The sequence below is a fragment of the Podarcis gaigeae genome (assembly GCF_964106915.1).
Source record: "Podarcis gaigeae genome assembly, chromosome: 16".
NCBI lineage: Eukaryota > Metazoa > Chordata > Lepidosauria > Squamata > Lacertidae > Podarcis > Podarcis gaigeae.
Genome location: NC_139693.1, coordinates 27,015,000 through 27,032,883, shown reverse-complemented (window position 1 = coordinate 27,032,883; position 17,884 = coordinate 27,015,000). Strand labels below are relative to the sequence as shown.

The 17,884-nt window shown below is 46.7% G+C and overlaps 1 protein-coding gene across 1 annotated transcript in view; it reads right to left on the bottom strand.

Annotated features, from left to right (window-relative positions):
* Positions 1-17,884, bottom strand: part of BCR (BCR activator of RhoGEF and GTPase) — a 97,196-nt gene that overhangs the window by 59,370 nt on the left and 19,942 nt on the right. The window lies entirely within an intron of this gene.

Genomic DNA, 17,884 nt, shown 5'->3' with positions numbered 1-17,884 from the left:
AAGTATGGCCAGTGTAGAAGCAGCCTCGTCCTTCAAAGCTACTTTGCACTCAGGCTGCAATGTCCCAGGTTCCTGATTTTCCTGCAGTCATGTCTGCTGCAAGACTATCCTGGGTCCTCCCTAACTAGCACCGAAGTGCGTTCAGAAAATTATCACAATCTTTCCAGCAAGCGTCCGTTTGTCTGGGACTGCAGCTTTATTTCAGAGGATCCCTGACTCAGAAGACAAGAGATAATGAACTATGCAGAGCTGTGGAGTAGGGAAGAGATAAGGTTTCTGCCCAAGACCCTGGGAAGATACTTGTGGGACTTTGGTCTAGTCCAAAGTAGCCCACCGGAATAGAATGCCTGTATCTCTCATGGTGCTGCCTGGGTGTGGGTGACCCTTTGGTCCTTTCCAAACATCCAGAAAGGACAGAGGCTCTGTGGAAATGCCCCTTTTTTGCCTTCTGTGCAGATGGACAACAGAGAAGACAACCTGGGAGGCTGGCAGCTCACCTCCTAACCTGCCAGCCCCAAACCATTTCATGTGCCACCCATTGCTGGTGCTGCCTTCAGATGTGAACACACCTGAAGTTTTCTTACAGCATGTCATGAGGAGATATGGCCATTAGACCTGGGACACTGGCCACCACTGAAAACAGCTAAGAGGCAGAAGCCAGATGGAAGGAGATGCAGTTAATGGTGCCAGACAGAGGTCTAGCAGAGAAGGAGGAGAAAGCCTCAGTTGGTTCTCTTGCTCCCTCTCATAAAGGTATTGCCATTTTATGTACGCTGCATTACAAAAGAATTTACAATTTGGAAAAAGGGAATTCAAATGATCAAAGGGATGGAGCAACTCCCTTTTTAATTAATTTTTTATTTTTATTAAGTACAAATTAGAAAGCATACATATTTACAACAAAAGAAAATACAAAAGAAAAAGAAAATACATATAACCAAAGGAAAAAAAATAGAGAATACTTTGTCTCTTTTCATATTTACAGTTATTTATACCTCTATAAAATGCTGTTCACAATAAAGGAGTGAAATGAAAGATATCAGAAAAAAGAAAAAAAGAACAAAGAAAAAATATAGAAGTAAAAGAAAAAGATCATAGGTGGAAATTTTTAAAAGTAGATAAGTATTCACTATACATAGCCGTTTCCCATCTATATTTATATTCAATTGTATAATTTCATCTTGTCCTTATCTACCTTAAATAAAGTGTTGTTGTTTTTTTTAAAAAAAGACTTCCACCATTTGCCTCGCGCGTTTTTAATAATCCGTTCGTCAGATCCTCTGTTCTTCATATTGAGATGGAGCAACTCCCTTATGAGGAAGAGTCACAGAGTTTGGGACTTCTTAGTTTGGAGATGAGGTGAGGAAGAGGTGACATGGGAGAAGTTTATAAAATGATGCATGTCATGGAGAAAGCAGACAGAGAAATGTTGTTCTCCCTCTTTCATAACACTAGAACTCATAGAATTATCAAGTTGGAAGGGACGAGAGCCATCTCGTCCTATTCCCTACAATGCAGGAATCTTTTTGCCCAACCCCACAGGGTTCAATCCCACAACCCTGAGATTTAGAATCTCATGCTCTACCAACTGATCTAAAGCTCTACACGAATGCTGGAAGATTCAGGACGGATAAAAGAATGGACTTCCCCACACGGCACATAGTTAGACTATGGCACTCGCTCCCATAAAAGGCAGTGATGGCCACCAATTTGGAGGGCTTTAAAAGAGGGTTAGACAAATTCATGGGGGAGAATTAGGCTATCAGTGGCTTACTAGCCACAATGGCTATGCTGTACCTCCATGGTTGGAGGCTGTGTGTCTGTGAACATCTTGCTAGAAACTGAAGGGAAGTGCTCTTCTGCTTGAATCCTGCTTGCAGGTTTTCCCCACAGGTAGTTGGCCGCTGTGAGAACAGGATACTGGACTAGAAGGCCCATTGCCCTGCTCCAGTAGGCTCTCATTATGTTCATATGCAGTGCTCAATCAGAAAATACAAAATTTGCATGTTCCTCCCCCCCCCCCAAGACAAAAAGCAGCAAATGGTACCTTTAAAAAATAACATGTTAGGAGAATGAGAAGCGCCCAAGATCCTATGCCCTTCTCGGTTTTTTTTCTTGGGGCCTCTTTCGTGCCTGGAGCTTAGCCAAATGCAGACCCTCACAAAAGACATGTTTGCTGAAGTTATTCCAACCACGGCTGGCTGTCAAAGACAACAGTTCTTGCGAGAGGAAATAAACAACCAACGCAACTATGTGAATCAGCCTTGAGGCTGGAATTCTGGAGTTCCTGGTCATGGTTACAGGAGACAACAGTGCATCATTGCTCTGAGTGGGGCATCTCTCTCCTTCTCTCTGCATCTGTAGGGAGGAGGGCTGCAAGATAAGTCACATTGTGGTATGGGAATTGGCTCTCAAGGTTGTAAGGAACTGCAGTTTGGCTGAGCCTTAAGGCCTCCCAAGTTTAATCTTTTTGTTCCTGTTAAACCTTGGCGTTTGCACATAGGAGTGTGAGTTCTGACCTTGGATCATCTGCTCTGAGGAGGAGGTTGGGGACCAGCCACTGGCTGGGTTTATTGGGTCCACCTCCCCCCTGCTTCCTCATCCCAAGGAGTGGATTTGCAAATCAATTCCGTAATGGGAAGGTTTCCGATAAAGGAATTATGTTTCTTCAAAGGATTTGTCACCAAGTCACTGAAGCAAACACATTCCCCCTTCTGCGTTGGGTGTATGATCCTGGCTCTAGGGAGAGATTTTGCTGAGTGAGAATTCTAACTGCGAGGAGGGGAGAGGAAAACTCCCAAGTAGCTCTTCCCCCTCCACCTTCTGCCCTTCTGAAAGTAGGCTGATGGGATCCTGCCGATTAACTACTTTTTGTCATAAATTCTTATTGATATGCATACAATTTAACAAATTCAGTTCAGTTTCCATGCAATATTCCCTTAGCCTTTTGACTTCCCAAGTTCCCTTCCTTACTTCCATGATGTTTCTGTTCAAATCCTTTTATCTACTACCTTAAAAATAATACTTCAACTTATATGTCACATTACATTCCTTTATCCTTCTCATTCCTTTGCCTATATTTCCAGACCTGCCTGTGATTTCATTTGATTGTAATATTTTCTCACATAATCCGAAAGGAATCTTAACACTTCCACAAACAATTTCGTCCTTTTGGTCTCTTATTTTTGCCGTTAATTTTGCCATCTCTATATAGTCCAATATATTAATCCATATTTTGTATTTATGCTAGCAGCAATATGGTATGTGTCAGTTCCATGCTACAGCTTCAATCGAAATTATTCAACCCCCATTGCAAATCAGGTGAAATTCAGCTGAAAAAGCAACTTATACTGGCTTCTCCAGTCTCACTGAGTTGCATTTTCAGCTGAATTTGGGGAAACTTGCTTGAAGTATCTGTTGTGTGGAGCTATTTCCATTGCTTTTGTGTAATTTGCTCGTTGCAAACAGCTGAAAGACTGAAAGTTTGGATAATAAACCTGTTTTGCAATGGGGGTTGAATAATTCCGATTGCAACTGTATGTGGTGCCTGAGACAGGATATCCGAACTGCACTGCTGGTCACACTGAAAAACTCTCCTGCCCCATTGCAAAGTGTCCTAATGCAGCTCCCATTCATTTCAATGGAACTAAGTGACGTTTCAAGCAGTTGCTCAGCCTATGCTACCGAGGACACGTGTCTGTGTGCTTCTCCCTCAATGGGACTGTCTCTGGACTGAGACACCTCCATCTCCCTCCATGCCATGCTGGAAAGCAGCAGCTTCACAGCACCAAGTCCTAGGACGGCTTTCGGGCCTCAGCACCTACAAAAGGGAAATTCCCTTGCTTCAGCCAGAACAAGGCTCTTCCCTCTGCTTAAGTGTTCTGGAACAGCCTCTTACCCTCTTCCGGCTGATGAGATAGATGTAATCACTTTGAAGGAAGGAGAAGATGAATAAATGGAATGCAAGAGGAGGTGGCCCTTCAGATATCCTGGCCCAAGGCCAGTTGGGAATGAGAGAGAAGCAGCCCCATTAAGGCCCCCACCCCCCATCCAGCTGTGGGTGCATCTGCAGAGGCTAGATTGGGGCATTACATTTTAATTTGCACAAACTGAAACGCAACTATTACTTCCTCTGACATGGAAATGTGGTCTTTTAATGAAGCCTAAAACAGCACTGTCTAAACCACGGAGCCTAGGGCTTGCTGATCAGAAGGTCGGCGGTTCGAATCCCTGTGACGGGGTGAGCTCCCGTTGCTCGGTCCCTGCTCCTGCCAACCTAGCAGTTCGAAAGCATGTCAAAATGCAAGTAGATAAATAGGTACCACTCTGGCGGGAAGGTAAACAGTGTTTCCATGCACTGCTCTGGTTTGCCAGAAGCGGCTTAGTCATGCTGGCCACATGACCTGGAAGCTGTACACTGGCTCCCTCGGCCAATAAAGTGAGATGAGCGACTGGACCTAACAGTCAGGGGTCCCTTTACCTTTACCTAAAACCTCATTAGCCTCTGTTTTTTTTTGCAGTGGCATCACACTGCCAGCTCATACACAACTTGTGACTGACAGCAATCCCAAGATTCTCAAGCCAGGCATCCCCCATCCTTGTGCAGATCTGAGCCCCCCACCTCAGAGCAGAAGTTTGCATTTATCTCTGTTGATGTGTTTTGTTGGTTTCAGCCCAGCTTTTCCATTCCAACAAGGTCGGTTTGCATTGTGTTCCCATCTTCTTAGAGGTTAGTTACCCCTCTCAGTTTTGGGTCACACAAATCCCATAAAGATTCCCTCTACCCATTCATCTAACACAATGATGGAGTACTGAACATAAGGAGGGTCTGTTATGGGGGTTCTGTCCAGCTCAGTATCCTGTTCTCACAGTAGCTAACCAAGTGTCCCCATTGGAAGTGAACAAGCAGTTCCTGACTCAAGACAGAGCCCAGCACCTGTCCCCACCCAACCATCCTAACCTCCCTCTGGTTGGGTGAGGAACCACTAATGAGCACTCCCAGAGGACTATTTCCCATCCATCCAGAGCCAGCCCAGCCATTAGACAGAATGAGGCTGCTGCTTCAGGTGGAAGAAGCCCCCCATGCAACACACCCATGGGTTCTCCACTTCCTCCACCAACGGTGGAGAAGCACTGCCACCATCAGTGCCAATACTGGGCAAGGTTGCATCCGTTTGGGGAGAGATCTCACCCCAAATCAGTGTAATCTTTTCAAAATTGGTGCTGATGGCGGTGGTGCTTCTCCACCACCAGCGGATGCAGCAGGGCGCAGGGCAGCGGCAGGACCAGGAAGGTAGGTGGTGGTGGTGGGAACTGCAAGACAAAGAGGCACATCCTGTTTCACCTCAAGCGACAAAACAGAACACACCACCCCTGCATCCAGCTGCAAATCCACTTGGCAATCTAGTATCATTTGGCCAATTTGCTAACCAAGATATCATGGTAGACTTTGTCAAATTCTTGGCTGAAGTCAAGATAACTTATATTCACAACATTCCCACAATCCACTAAACTAGTACAGTGGTATCTCAGGTTACATACACTTCAGGTTACATACGCTTCAGGTTACAGACTCTGCTAACCCAGAAATATTACCTCAGGTTAAGTACTTTGCTTCAGGATGAGAACAGAAATTGTGCTCCGGCGGCGCGGCAGCAGCAGGAGGCCCCATTAGCTAAAGTGGTCCTTCAGGTTAAGAACAATTTCAGGTTAAGTACGGACCTCCGGAACGAATTAAGTACTTAACCTGAGGTACCACTGTAAATTGATTTCTTTTAAAAGAAAAGTTTGTGAGAGAAAGAGATTATTAGTCTGACACATTTATCTCTCCCTAATCTCTGTATTGCTAATCAAGAGGACACCTTTATAAGCTGTTCTGCCTCCCCCTCCCTCCATTATTGAAGTCAGATTGACCAGTTTCTCAGCTCATCCTTTCTGAAGACAACACTTGCTGGTCTTCAGTCCATGCTTTTCAGAAAGGACCCAGAGATCCTCAAGAGTACACCAGCAGTTTCTTTAATACCATAGGATGCCGTTCACCTAGCCCTGAAGACCAGTGTTCATTCAAAGGCGTTGCCTGACAGACTCATTATCAGTCTAGAATAGCAATTCTGGCCCTAAACCGGTTGGGCAACTTACTGGAGGAAGACTGTACTCAGCTCCCCTCTGCTTGTTCATCCATTAACATTTCCTCCTCCTTCCTGAGCAGGGGGGCTCACCACGGGCCTTCCGGTTGCTTTGAATAGTCTTGCAAAGGACTTTTTGCTGCTCTAAAGATCTCAATTCTGACCTTTTGCTGTTGCCCCTACTGCCACCATTTTTCTTTCTCACTGAAATGGTTTGCAGCTGCACTTTTCCTTAACTCCATCTTCAACAATTCTGCACCGTAGGACCCTACATAGCATTTGTCTGAGCTTATTAAAAGCAGCTTTCCTGAAAAGCAAAGGGGCAGTTTAGGCTTCACTTCACTTTATGAAAGGTCACAAATTCTAACACCACACCATCACTTCCCCCCAAAGTCCCTACTACTGTCATCTCAACAACACCAGACATGTAGCATCACCCACCAGTCTCACAAAAGCAGTATCTATTCGCCCAAGCTTTCCCTGACCCCCGAGACCGGGCCCTGCCATAACAAAACCCTTGTGTTGTTGTTTTTTATAATACTACTTTACTGGATTTTACTTTACTGTTTTTATTACACCGTTCTATTGTTTACATGTCATATTTTTTTTCATACCGCTTAGAGGGCTTTAAATAGTAAGCAGTCTAGAAATGTTTTCAAATGGGTCAGTGTGCCAGCTTTCAAATTCCTCAGAATTCTCCATCAGGCTATTTATTAAAAACAAGAAAACCAAAGGGAATGGGAGCAGAGACAGAAGAAAAAACCTGTTAGTTCAGCCATCTTAAACACTTATCTGACATAGACCTGGTCTTCCCCACCCCCAGCTCCCTTCATAGTTTTTATCATCCAGCCTGAGGGAGAGTCGTGGGGAACACTATTTTATGATGTTTTGGCATTGCCCTCATCTGGACTTTGGCATGCTCCAACCTGGTTATCGCAAGTTACATGAGTAACAAGGCAGGGTTCCAACTACCTGAGGAGTGAAAGTCTAGAAGAATTGCAAGAAGATTACCTCAGAGGTGGGGCTGAAGGCTGGCCCTCCACCACTGCCCACATGGCCATGCGCTACACAAACACAACTGTAACACATGAATAGGTACTCACTTATCTAACAGCTCTCACTGGTAGTCAGCGTTAGAAACTCAGGTATATAATGTGATTGCCAAATGACACCTTAAACTTAGGCTGCGGCTGCTACAATAGAATGTCTAGGAACCATCCCCCCCCATGGGATTTATTCTTATTTTTACTGTTACAGTCATACCTCATGTTACATCCACTTCATGTTACGTTCCTTCAGGTTATGTCCCGCGGTGACCCGAAAGTACCGGAAAGGGTTACTTCCGGGTTTCGCCACTCGCGCATGCACAGAAGTGCAAAATGACATCATGCACAGAAGTGGTGAATTGCAACCCGTGCATGCGCAGACGCGCCACTGTGGGTTGCGTTCTTTTCATGTTGCGAACGGGCCTCCCATTCGCAACCAGAGGCAGCACTGTATTCATTCATTCATTTCATTTCTATACCAATTTATATTTTAAAGAACAAATCTCCAAGCAGTTTACGACACGTTAAAACGTCAAATAAAGCAATCCAGAATAAAATTAACTCAGGGGAAATATCTCAGGTCCTTCTCTAAGTGACATTTTGCTTTCTCCAGTCACCAGTCTGGCACCCAGAGATCTCCATGTGGCAACAACTGGACTCGCACCAGTCGCAAAAATGCGCCTGGCACCTGGCTAATTTCGAACACTGCTGGTAGCGCTTCCTCACAGTGCGTAGCAAAACTGTGGAAATCGCTCCCATGGGAGGAAGCAATGGCCACCAACTTGGACGGTTTTAAAGGAGGATTTGACAAATTCGTAGGGGAGAGGGCTATCAATACTATAGATACTAGCCATGGTGACTATACTCTGTCTCCACAGTTGGAGGCAGCAATGCTTCTAAATCCCAGTCACTGAAAACTCCGGGGCGGGAGAGTGGTCTCGTGCTTGAATCCTGCTTGCAGGTTTCCCAGAAGTTGCATCTGGTTGGCCACTGTGAGAACAGGATGTTGGACTGGATGGGCCCCATTGGCCTGGCCCAGCAAGCTCTTCTTGTGTTCTTAACGTAGACCACAAAGAAGGGGCCTCAGATGCTCCTCTTAAAAGTCTGGCGACGGCACATGTTTGATGACTGCATGCGAAATCAGATGGTGAAAACAAATTATTCACAGGCCCCGGTGAAATGCTTCTGACCGTGCAAACTGACTCCCCAACTGATGGTGGGTGTTTAGCCCTCACAAAAAGGCTGTTGTTTTCCTCAGCACAACAGGGCCTCTGATGGTCTCATTCGGGGCTGTTAGCCTCCGTCATGCTGTTATTTATCTATGAGGGAGGCAGCATGAGGCAGCGAGCAGGTGGATTGGGGTTAGTGGCAGGATCAGGTGGGGACACAACAACAGCAATGCTTATCCTGTATGTAAGGGCTGGCAACGCCACGCTTGAAGCCCCTAGCAAGGAAGGAACCCAACTGAGTCATATTGTTTGTCCCTATTTGAGTGCCAGGTACTTACAAAAGGATAAGTAGAGGCTAGTGTTTGTCCAAAGTGGCTCACAGTCCTGAAATCTGGAAGGATATGAAGATCTCAGATAGCTCAGTTGGTGGAGCACAAGACTCTTATTCTCAGAGTCATTGGTTTGAGCCCTGCTTTGGGCAAAGGTTTCCTGGGGGTTGGACCAGATGACCCTCATGTTCCCTTCCAACACTACGATTCTATGGTTAACTCATGCTAGCACAGGAGCCAGCAAGACAAAGGGAGAGTTCGCCCACACAGTCCCCACCCAGGGACAAGACTGGCATGTGATGATTTGCATGGGCTGTCCTCAGACTATACAGAAAGAGCATGACATGAGGAGCATCACAGAAATGTAGAGTTGGGAGAAACCCAATGGATCATCTAGTACAGTGTTTCTCAACCTTGGGTCCCTAGATGTTGTTGGACTACAACTCTCATCATCCCTAAGCTCTGGCCTTGCTAGCTAGGGATGATGGGAGTTGTAGTTCAACAACATCTGGGGACCCAAGGTTGAGAAAGCTGATCTAGTCCAACCTAGTCCAAAGGCTGATCTAGTCCAGCACAGGACTCAAATACAGGAATCAATGCATCAGAGCAGCTCATCGTCTTTCGCTGCCGAAGCATGCTTAAGTAAGCCTTTGGGATGGGCCACCTTGGAATGATCTCCCCTCTCTCCCTCTGGAATTAGCCCAGCGCCCCCCAAAACACACCCACAAGAGATTGCATAAGGCATCCACAGGATGCCTCATGGACAGCTGGCTGCACCCACGCTCCAGGAACTGATTTGGCTGCCTTCTTCCAACAACTAGAGAGAGACACGGTTCTCATCTCCGGATGACTCTCTCCCTGAGGAAAGAGCAGAGCTCCTCTCCACCAACCTGTCAGCACAAACAGCAGCAAAATGAAACCCACCAAACCAGCACCTCAGGTACCTCTTGCAGAAGGGCACAGTGTGACCCACCTGGCTGAGCTGCTCCAGTCTTCCACCTGGACCAGATTTTGGGTGGTTCCTTTGCACCTCTCACTCTAAGCATTTTCAGTTTTCCATTCCCCCTCCTCCCCATCACCACGAATCCCTCAGGGTCAATTCCCTTCTGCCTTTGACGCACAGCAGCTCCAAACGTGTTTTTTGTCAGCCTGAGATGAACTACACCACGCAGTGAACCTGGCACAGCCTGGCATTTGGCACGCAACCCACAACAGGCACTTTTAGGACCCCTGAGTGCAAGAAACGGGTCAAGGCTTAGCTCAAAATGCAAGCAGTCACCTTCGCTTGACTGGCTCATCCCATGGCACTGTAGGCGAACATCAACAAGGGACCAAACTTGCAGCAAGCCCGCAGTCATCAGTCTGGGGCTGTCCAGCTGTTTTGGACTACGACTCCCATCAGCCCCCACAAAGACCCATAGAATTGTAGAGTTGGAAGGGAACCCTGACGGTCATCTAGTCCAACATCTTGCAACGCAGGAATCTCAACACTTGACCCTCCATCATATTGGACCCTGTCTAGCTCTGCAAGTGTGCTAGCAGTTTTACTGCTGCACCACCAGAAGGATGTCATATGGCTGTGCTGGCAGGGGCTGATGGGAGCTATACTGTAGTCCAAAGCAGCTGGATGGCACCAGTTTGGGGGTGGCTGAGCTAGACCTACTGAGAGACCTCCGGCACCCTGCTCCTCCTCCATGGATCTCTTAAACCTCCTTTTAAAGCCATCCCAGTCTGTGGCCATTGGTACATCCTGTTTGATGTTGCTGATAGGAACATACCCATGATATTAATCCATTGGCAGAGGAGGGAATAATGCAGACATCACCCTAGCAGAAACCAACAATCCCGACACTGTATTCAAAATTCATCTGCCATCAAATTCTGATTTATGGTGGGTTGTATACTGTGATAGTAAGTATAGACCTGCTGAAATTAATGGGTGTGAATAATTTAGGTCCATTGATTTCAATGGGTCTACTTTGAGTATCAGTGGAATACTGTTGTTTTCATGGCTTGTTTTGTCGATTCCCCCCCCCCCCCAATGTTTGGCTGGACAGTTTAGATTTTTTTTTCCAAATAAGTAATAAATGACATTATTAAGACATCCATTAAAAATCTGATTAATACAGGGTCACAAACTCCTGCACATACCTCAGATCTAAACTTTCAACACTGTGTTTAGCAGGTTTAATTGAGTTTTGGTTGATTCTTTTTTCAAAAGTCAAGCAGCACTAACTAAAATCTTGCACCTTAACTTGTGTTCCTCCTACAGGCTTGTTTGGCCTAGGCACGGCCTCTGGGAGATGACATGGCCATGAACTGGAGGTAGTAAAGGACGAACTGGAGGTAGTAAAGGAATTGTACAGAGGGGAAAAACCTTCCTCCTGCAGGTGACAAGCTCTGAATTTAATAGGGCGGCTGGGCAGAGGAGGCAGCCTGAATAAATAATGTACAAAGCTGCTTCCAGCTGGCCGCCTGTAATACAACCCCCCCCCCCCCGCCTGCTGGCCCAGCACAGATCCGGTCGCTGGCAGACATGGTGTGGTCGAAGTCTTCCCCTTTTAGTAGCCCTTCCTGCTTCCATCAGCATTCAAGAGGTGGCATAGGTCCTCCTCTGCAGCTGAAAGGCCCATTCTGCCCTGGCGCTCAGGTGGCAGAAGCAGAAAATGACCACTCCAGCAGAAGGGAAGCCTAGGGGTTGGAACGCCACTCTGCAAAGGGGGAAGGGACGAGTGGTCGCTCCTGCAGGGGAAACAGCTCTAGGGAGCGGAAGCAGGAGGAGGGCAATAGCTCGGGAGACACCAGCCCTGCTGTGGCTGCAGCCCCAGGCAGGGAAGGCCAGGACAGGCTAATCCTGAGCTCTGCTCCACTTTGCCCCCAAACCTCTGGTCAAATGCCTGGCAGCCAGCCGTGGGCGAGGGGAGGCTGGCTCTCGCCTCTCAGCTCCGCAGCCAGGGCGGAGGCAGTGCTGTGTGGAGCAGGAAACTGCAGAACCCTGGTATTTATTTACGCCCAGATTTCCAAGGCTTTAAAAAGCTTGCACAAAGCAGTTTCCTACAAAGCCGACACGGTGCGAGTACAGTTTCAAAACAAGAGAGCTCTTAACGCCGTGAGAGCAACAGCAGCTTGAAAACGGGCGTCTGAGAAAAACACCACAATCCATTATCAAAAAAGCCTTCCAAAACAGGAAGGTTTTCAGAACACGCTTGGAAAACAGGAAGGGAGGGGGCTTGGCTAATCTCCCCAGAGAGTGAGTGCCACAATCAGGGGGCCACCATGGAAAAGGATCTGCTGCTGCCTGGTACTGGTAGAACCAAGAGCAGCAGGAGTTGGATAGGCTCATGAGGGCATGTTGATGGTACCTGAGATGATGACTTAGGATCTGCATGGCTTAGGATCAGCACTTGAAATTGAGCCCAGAAGTGATTTGTTAGCAAAATAGGTGTGCTATGGACACCTCACTACTGCAAACACTCTGGCAGCCACCTTCAGAACAGGCTGTACATCTCCATCCAGAGTAGTAGGAAAGGCTCTCTGCAGTACCTCCACCTCATCTGGATTAATTTCCGGTTGGTTCGCCCCCCATTCAAATCGAACCTGGTTCAAGGTTTCTGCTGCCTCCCTGGCGGTGGCTGATGAAAACAAGGAGGCAGAGCTGAGCCGCGACCATTTCAGAACAAACCTCCCCCATTGGTGGCTTCGTGGAAATGTTTTAAAAAGGATGGAGGATAAGGTGAGCCAGCAAGATCCCATAATCCACTATCTCAAGAGCCACTGAGACATCCAGGGTTGCACTTTCGCTGCTTGTGACTCATTCATTTCCCAAAACCAGGGAGTAAACTAGATTCCTCCAAAATCATTTTGAGCTGAGAAACCCCCATATGTTCCAAGACCAAGAATGGTAAAATTGTCACTGGACAATTTTTATAGGTTGTATGTCTTTGTTTCTCAACTTGATCATTTTACAAGGTTTTGTATGTATTGTGGTATTTTATGCATTTGTAGGTATTGTGGTATTTTATGCATTTGTTTTTATCGATCATCATTTAGTAATTATTGTAATTGTTAAGCATGAGTTTGTGTTCAATCATTAATAATTTTGAGAGTTGGTTTTGTTGTGTACTATTTTATTATAATATATTATTGAATATTACTTTGATATAAGTCATTTCATTTACAGGAATGTTTTATTATGACTTTTTGTACTGGATTAGATTATTATAATAATAAGGTGTGTGTTCTCTGTTGTATATTTTGTTGCTGCAAACCGCCTTGCATATAGTAATACAGAAAGGCAGTATACAACTTAAAAGTGAAGTGAAATGAAATGAAAAATTAGGGTCTATGGTTGGTTTCTCTAGAGTCTAGGGCTAGGCAGAGGTGCACCGCTGCCTCCAATCAAGAGACTCAGTTGCCCTGGCTCTCTTCTAAGACAGGAAAGGAAAGAGCCAAGGGATCTAGAGACAACCTCCAAGCAGTCTCCCCCGATCCCCAGGCTTGACAAGCTTAAAGGTCTCCATTAAAAACCTTTGCAGTGGCTGTATCCACCTCCCGTTGGAGCAGAAATTATCTGCAAAATGCACTGACAATTTGTCACAGCAGGCTACAGAGGGCTCAGCAGACGCTCCTGGGATGCAACAGACCTCTCACCACTGGGAAAAGGGCAGACACAATGTTGACAGAGGAAAAGGCTTTGTCTGCCATCACCTGGAGGGCCCTAATACGGACTCCCCACCCCCTACTTTCACTTGCATTAACCCTGAGTCTTCTGCCATTTATAATCCTCGCCACCTAGTCAGCCACTTCATTGCCTTTGGCTTCTCAGTCCAAGCAAGGAGCCATGTGCCCTCTACAATTCTAGGGAGGGCATTTAGGAGTGATGCTATTGAGAATTCAGGTTGTTTCAGAGAGAAGCCGTGGCCAGATGTGTCAGCAAGAAACTGTCCCAAAAGGGACCGGCAACCCCCTGCATCTGTCAGCCAGCAAGACAGACTATTCTAAGAGCGTCTGTGAAACCCCTGCAGAGGGATAAGACTAAATGCATGGAAAATGGGAATGCTATCAATGGCTACCATGATGGTTATGGGAATCGCAAGTGAGGAAACCACTGCTGGTTCAACTCAGGTCCTGCTTCTGGGCTTCCCTTTGGGGTACCTGGTTGTCCACTGGACTATATGGGCTCCCTTTGGCCTGAGCCAGCTGCTGTAGGTCTCTTCTGATGCTTCAGTGACTTCTACAGTAGTAAAACATACAATAGTAGTGTTGGAAGGGACCACCAGGGTAAATTTAGTCATCCACCCCGTGGTAAAGCAGAAATCTTTTGGCCAACGCGGGGCTTGAACTCACGGCTCTAAGAGCCTCATGCTTTACCGACTGAGCTAGCCCAAGTATTTTTCATTCTGGATCTGTGCTTGTGGAATTCTCCACAGCGCCATAAATGTCAGGTGTATCTCCCTGGTCTTTTAGGAGGGTTGAAAAAAACCTTTAGAATGGGATTCTGGTGTATACAAAAGTTAAGAAGGAATACAGGGAGGTATCTTATACAGAGTCAGACCAATTGTTTCAGCTGACTGGCTATACAGTGGTACCTCCGGTTAAGTACTTAATTCGTTCCGGAGGTCTGTTCTTAACCTGAAGTACCACTTTAGCTAATGGGACCTCCTGCTGCCACCGGAGAACGATTTCTGTTCTCATCCTGAAGCAAAGTTCTTAACCCGAGGTACTGTTTCTGGGTTAGCGGAGTCTGTAACCTGAAGTGTATATAACCCGAGGTACCACTGTACTGACTAGCAGCATACAACGCAACCCTGGGGGTGCTGGGAGCTGAATCTGGGGTGTTATGAATGCAAAGCTAAGAGCCAAGAGCCCTCTCCATGTTGCGAGAGTGGGACACATTTACAATTCCACCCTCCTTACCGCACAGAAAGTCCTTTAACTCCCTTAAGGTTTTCTTTTCTTTTTGCACGCACAGCGCATTGTTGTTTTATCCTGCTTGGGGAATTGAAAAGTAAAATTAAGTTACAAAAAAGGTTCTTGCACCCAACCAAGGTCATTTTGCTAACAATCCAGCCTTTCCTGTTCTGCACAGCCCCATTGTAGAAGTCGCCAGTCAGCAGCTGATCCATTCAATGGGCCCAACTCCCCCGAAGGCCACGGAAAAACACCACAGTCTGCCAGCATCAGGCTTACAGGAAAAGCTTCCCCAACCTAGTGCCCTCTGGGTGCTTTGGACTACAGGTCCCATCTGCACTAGGCAGCACTGCTAAAGCTGATGGGAGTTATAGTCTAAAATGAATGTGCTCATTCACAGACTGGGCAAAGCAACATCCTCAGGCACTCCGGAACATAGCTGTCAACTTTTCCCTTTTCTTACGAGGAAACCTATTCGGAATAAGGGAATGTCCCTTAAAAAAAAGTTGACAGCTATGCTCAGGAAGCTGCAAATAAAAGTGGCAGAGAAGGTTTCTGAATGCAGTGAACCTTTAATGCTCTGAAATAAGGGGTGTTGATCATGTTCATATACGAAAGAACCCCTATCCTTTAACCAGAAGGGGCTGTTCTTTCTAGCCTAGCATCATGGCTAGACCAGGAGCCAACCTGTGACCCACATGCAGCCCTTTGCCATTCCCCTGGTGGCCCCCCTTCTGCCTCTCCCCACTGCCCTGCTAATCGGACACCAGCTGGGCAGCAGGGAAGCGTCCCAAGAGGGCAGCAATCAAGGACAGATCAAGGGCACCAGGGAGGAGGTTCTCCCTCCCCCCCCATGGTCCAGATCCAATGAAGACCGCTGTCCCTCCTCCCCAAGTGATCATCTGCACTTTAATGAGGAAATAGGGAGGCTGGGATGACAGCTGCTTGGCAGGCTAGTGGCAGAGGGACATAATTTTATTGGAAAGCTCAAGGAATGAGGCCACCCCTGCACATCTGTCTATCCATGAGTGTTGCTGTTAATGCATGTCTGGGAATAGGGACGTAGGAAGCTGCTTTCTAACAAGTCAGAGCCCTGGGGCCTATATAGCTCAGTATTGTCCACACTGGCTGGCAGCAGCTCTCCAGGGTTTCAAGGAAGCGGTCTCTCTCTGTTTTAATCTGGAGATGCTGCCAGGAAATTAATTTGGGGCCTTCTGTATGCAGGGCACATGCTCTACCATTGAGCAATGGTCCTTCCCTGAAGAACCTGTGTGTTTGTGTGTGTGTGTGTGTGTGTGTGTGTGTGTGTAAGAGAGAGAGAGAGAGAGAGAGAGAGAGAGAGAGAGAGAGAGAGAGAGAATGTGGCTGGCTCTGACTAAGAGTGGCGCTGTGGTCTAAACCTCTTGGACTTGCTGATCGGAACGTCGGCTGTTTGAATCCCCGCAATGGGGTGAGCTCCCGTTGCTCTGTCCCAGCTCCTGCCAACTTAGCAGTTCGAAAGCACACCAGTACAAGTAGATAAATCGGTGCCGCTGTGGCGAGTAGGTAAACAGTGTTTCCATCACAGTGTTCCATTGCGCCAGAAGCGGTTTAGTCCTGCTGGCCACATGACCCGGAAAGCTGTCTGTGGACAAACGCTGGCTCCTTCAGCCTGAAAAGCAAGATGAGTGCCATACTCCATAGCTGCCTTTGACTGGATTTAACCATCCAGGGGTCCTTTACCTTATCATTTATCTTCCTCTGGCACATGGCCTTGGGCCCCTAAATGTGGGATATTTATGATGCAGACAAACCAACAATGCATGTTTGCTAGATAGGCACATTATAGGCGCTGAAGCTCACAAGTTTTCCTGTAGGTTTGCTAGAGAGAACTCTGAGAGCCACTCCCCCTGTACCCTGACTTCTCACTTGGCTGGACACTTCCTCTGTGCTCTTTGGCTTCTCTTCGCTCTTACTCTTCATCTGATCTCCAAGCCAGAAATGTGAGAACATCTGCATGTCTGAGCTCCATTGCTCAGACACCATCTTAAGCTAGACTTCAGCATGCCTTTCTAACTGAATTACCATGTTAAGCCTGCCTGAACAAAGCTGCTGTATCTGTTACTCCTCAACAAGTATTCTGAGTGAATAAATGTTATTTTTTTATAAGCCTGTTTGTGTGATTGTTGTTTTAAGGGGAGAAAAGGGGGAAATACCAGGAGAATCCAGTCTGCCTTAAAGCATCCTGGATTACTTAAACTTAAAGGCTAAGACTAGCCTATCTAGGCTTCCCTTTTAAGCTGCAAAGGGATGCACTCTGTTGAATTCACAAATGTGAGGAAGGAAGGATAATATCTAATCTAATAAATATAACCTCTCCTGGCATCTATACACATCCCTACATTAATGTATTTTTAATCTTTGTTGGAAGCCGCCCAGAGTGGCTGGGGAAACCCAGCCAGATGGGCGTGGTACAAATAATAAATTACTATTACTATTACCAAAGATTGCCTATCCCCAGGCAGACTATGAAATCAGGGAAGATCATTACAAAGTTTGCACAAAAGAAGCAGCACTCTCACTCTCTCCCAGCCTCAAACCCATCACTATGAAGAGGATAATACTGGCCTACCTCAAAGGACTGTTGTAAGAATTACTCTCCAAAAAATGCATCTGAAGTGCTTTGGACTCTCTTATGAACTACATAGCATTGGTACTTTGCATTTAGAAAGCAGTACCCCTTTTGATCCAGACCAGATGTTAACTCTAGTTAAAACCACAGGCAATGAGGTTTGTGCAGAGAACACCTTGTTTGCCACTGTGAATTGCAGTCCAAAGCTCCAGCCAGGAGGAAGGAGATGGAACAGGCTGTGCTCAGCCTCACACAAACTGCAGTCTGAGCAAAGCCACTTCCTGGACTGGGTTCTTTAAAAGACACGTTGGAAGAAGCTGGGACGGTGCCAGAACACTCTGTAATGCCCAGATGCAGGGTGGATGTTGCCCAGCTGCGGAAAGGCCTCCAAACACAGAGCCACAAATGGCGCCAGCTGCTCCCTGGCATCCACACACACATTTCAGGGGGGCAAAGGGACCCCAGAAGTGGTTGCAAGACTCTTGCGCAAGGCACCACTGATCTTGGGATTCAGAACCACTGCAGCATCCTAAACTCATCAGTCAATTCTTTTGGATTCCCTCTGACAGCCAAACGAGGATGGTTAGATGAGGAACATTTCATCTAACCACTTAAGCCTCTGCCCATCTTTAAGCCAAGTGAAAGCAGAACAAGCCGAGAAGCTGGTGAACAAGCGAGGCCGGAAAAATATAAA